Raw genomic sequence first — 4,379 nt, forward strand, 5'->3', positions numbered from 1 at the left:
TTCCCCTTTAAACATGAACTGAGAACTGTATGCCGATATCCTGCCCAAATGTTGTCACTATACTCCTGCAATTTTGGGGGTTTAGGGGGGCTGCAAATGGATTTCTTCTAGGATCAGATAACATGGAAATTACCTGCTAAACACAGCCTGTATACTATTAGTGTTCTAGAAGGCTGATCGCCAAAGAATGGATGCTTTTGAATTATGGTGCTGGAGGAAACTCTTGAGAGTCCCATGGACTGCAAGAAGATTAAACCTATCCATTCAGAAGGAAATCAGCCCTGAGTGCTCATTGGAAGGATAGATCCTGAAGTTGAGGTTCCAGTATTTTGGCCACCTCATGAGAAGAGAAGACTCCGTGGAAAAGACCCGGATGTTGGGAAAGATGGAGGGCACAAGGAGAAGGGGACGACTGAGGACGAGATAGTTGGACAGTGTTCTCGAAGCTACTAACATGAGTTTGACGAAACAGCAGGAGGCAGTGGAAGACAGGAGTGCCTGGCGTGCTCTGGTCCATGGGGTCACGAAGAGTCGGACATGACTAAACGGCTAAACAACAACAACAACAACAACAGAAGTGACTATTTGGGCTGTATTCACCTGGCAATTTATTCAGCGTGGATATCTCAGTTGGTTAGAGCATGATGCTGATACTGCCAAGGTTGGAGGTTTGATCCCCATATAGGACATATTCCTGCATTGCAAGGGGTTGGGTTAAATGATCCTTAGGTTCTTCCCCAACTCTACGATTTCTTTTTCATGACTTTTCCCTAGCTGTTGCAGTCCACTTTATGTTTGAGCTTTCTTTCACACAACGTAAGAACTACTTCCAGAACTATATGGGGCAAGTTTAGTGCTTAATTTCCATGTTATTTGCTTTCAGAAATAATCTGTTTGCAAATAACGCGGAAATGAGTGCTAAACTTGTGCCACATTCCACTGTAGTTCCGGAAGTGGCATTTACATTGTGCAAAAGCACAATTATAATGCAGAAATTAACAGGTAGTGAAACGGAATAAAGGGACGCGGGTGGCGCTGTGGGTAAAAGCCTCAGCGCCTAGGGCTTGCCGATCGAAAGGTCGGCGGTTCGAATCCCCACGGCGGGGTGCGCTCCCGTTGCTCGGTCCCAGCGCCTGTCAACCTAGCAGTTCGAAAGCACCCCCAGGTGCAAGTAGATAAATAGGGACCGCTTACTGGCGGGAAGGTAAACGGCGTTTCCGTGTGCTGCGCTGGCTCGCCAGATGCAGCTTTGTCACGCTGGCCACGTGACCCGGAAGTGTCTGCGGACAGCGCTGGCCCCCGGCCTCTTGAGTGAGATGGGCGCACAACCCTAGAGTCTGTCCAGACTGGCCCGTACAGGCAGGGGTACCTTTACCTTTTTTAAACGGAATAAATTGGCATGTGGATGCTGCCTTTATCCTGCTTCTTCCTCTCAGCATGTGAGGTTATAATTGTACAAATGAGAGGAAAAACATCAGGGTCAATATTTCCTTCTGTCTCATACTGTTTCCCCTCCTCCATAATGACTAAGTAGCTAAAACCACAGCAAGACTCTGGCTGACTGAGAGCCAACCACACACAAAAATGAAATAAAACACCTTGAACAGATCCCAACTAGATTTAATACAAATTATTATCCATTCTTTAATCATTCCCCCCTAATCTTGCTGGAATTTTATTATGCCTCACGCAATGTGCATGTGGTGCCTTAGATAATGTTCAAGTTTTGACGTAGTGGGGCCCTCTCCCCCCCCCCCATTTTCACCCTCTAAATGATTCAGAATACGTTGTTGTGGGCATAGAAATGGACGAGTTGCAACACCAAGACAGTGACTGGAGGCAAAATCTGAGATTAAGAGCATGCCAGCCTTCTTAAAGGAAATCCACATGCATCAGCGGCTGTCTGGCTTCAGAAGATCAAAAGTGGAACAGGGACCTAAGTGCCTTGCCATGCAACTGGTCCTCATTGTCTGATATTCTGAGATATGTTGCCTTTGAATATGGATGTTTCACATTGGTATAATGGCTAATAACCATAGGTAGTCATGTCCTCCGTGGGCTTGTGGCCATTGCTACATGTCAGTATTCTCCACCATTTAGTACTCGACCACACTTCTGCTTGTCCATGCCTAGAAAAAACGGATTCAACTGGTTTAGCCCTTGTCCCACTGCTTTTCCCTGGAAAACCCACTCTTAAGGCTAAACCACAGCAAATGTCGGAGGAAACCTGATTCATGTTTGCTCCAGTTGAGCAGTTCCCCTGGGGAAAAGCGGCTGAGCAAGCGGAAGTCTGGATGAGCCCTTAATGATGCTCACTACAAAGAGCAAATGTTAGCTTTTGATATAATTCCGCAGGTTATTAAGAACTGGTCCCTAGTTCAGACTTGGAGATATATAAACAATAAGCTGGGTGATTTCTAGGCTCAGTAAGATCCACAGGTAATCCAGAAATCGATGTTCTCTACACAGCTGTGTTTGGGTTTGACAAACATGGGTTTGACATGATTTGCCAGTTTGTGCGACTTCACAGTTTCAGGCTATGCCTTTAGAATGTTTAGACGGAAGTTACAGGAAAATTCTGGTGGAAAATCATCTGTGCAGGTGTGGTGCCCAAGCAGTAGAAGACCTATATCATTATTTACTGCACTGCTCCTTGTATTATGAACCAGGGGTGAAGTTTATTCTGAATTGATTAAAATACCTGATGGGGATGATCAAGCAAAAATTACACATTTGATTCTGACTTATCCCGACAGAGTTACGAGATTTGCAGTGGCTGCCCAAGAGCTAATGAGAAAATTTTATGGAGGTGAATATGTCAAATTGCAAAGATTTAATTGGATGATTTAATTTTAAAAAAACAATTTAGATGCTTTTAAATGTATTGGTTCTCTTCACCGTTTGCATTTTAGGATATATTTTGTTTTATTTTTCCCTAACCTTTTCTACATTGCATATTAGGAGGAGAAGGAGTATTTTGGTATGTATTTTAATGTAAAGACATATTTTGGTCACCATTGTTACTCAATTTTGTATGTATGTGTGTCAGGCTTGGAGAGTCCTCCTCTCCCTTCGATAACTTCACAGATAAGAATTAACGAGCAGCTGATAGATTTATTGTCCTTTTATTACAGCATCGTGTTGCAAGCACAAATGCACAGCTCTCTACAAGGAGGGCAGCTGGCTACTCTAAACCCTCCTTCTGACTTCTGACGCATTTTAGGAAGTCCCTCCCTCCCTCTGACTCCTTTGCTCTCTGATACGTTCAGACCTCTGTGTCTGTGGGGAGGGGGGTCCCCCACACTCTCAAGTGATGTCTTGACTAGCTGCCCCCTCCCTTCTGATTCCCTTGCCATTATCTCAAAACTGGGTAAGTCCTCCCTAAGCTGTTCAGCTTCTGTCTCTCTCTCTGCTTCTGAAAACGCTGTGGACAAGGGGGAGGTGACTCTTCCTCCTCCAGTTCTCCATCGGAGAGAAGCTGGTCTGCCATAGAATACATTCCCCAGTCCTCATCTTTAGACCATTCCCTGACAGTATGTATGTATGTATGTATGGTGGTGACTTTTCTGTGATTGATATGACCTTGATGGTCAGAACGACAGTGATAAACAAAGTAGGTCTTCAGGGTTTCAGACTGACATCTCCCACAACTCTACCTGGCGACTGAACCTGGAGCCTTGTGCGTGTAATGTAGATGTTCTACCACTGAAATGGGGTAGTTAGCTTGACCTGATGTAAGGGAACTTTCTAGGTTTGTATGGCTACATCATTGACTGAATTGCAGAGTGTGTCACAGCTGAGATGCGTTGTTCCACACCATGTCGCCAGTCAGGAACTGGAGAGATGGAGTAATGGATCACACATCGGCGCAGCGCAGCATCATAAAACCTGTTGCGATCCACACACACCAAAGAAGGTGAAACGAATACCACCATGTCAGTTCAAGAATCGAACTGCACCTGCTATGCAAGCTTCCAAAAACTATAACTGAGCAATTTAAAGCAAATGAGCAGGATTATATAAAGGTCATGGGTTTTTTGGGGGGTGAAGGGGACCACCATCTAAATTCTTGGGAATAATTGAGTGAGTGGATGGTATCAACACTGGAGAAGATGACTGGTAATGGAGATATGCACATTTTCTAGTCCTGATTTCTCCCGCTACCCAAGAAAGAAAGAAAGAAAAGCTGCAACGTTGTTCAAAACATTACAAGACCTAATAAGGAAGCTTCCCATTAAATAATGGGGGGGGGGCTGCTGGCTTTGCAGAGAGATTTCCGTGTAGGCAGAAGAAAGTTTCTTCGTTACACCATCCGCCCTCCCCTTTGGTTGGCAGGTTCCCCCCCATGAAGTCTTTTATTTCCTGGGAACCAGCAATTA

Source organism: Podarcis raffonei, chromosome 10, assembly GCF_027172205.1.
Source record: "Podarcis raffonei isolate rPodRaf1 chromosome 10, rPodRaf1.pri, whole genome shotgun sequence".
NCBI lineage: Eukaryota > Metazoa > Chordata > Lepidosauria > Squamata > Lacertidae > Podarcis > Podarcis raffonei.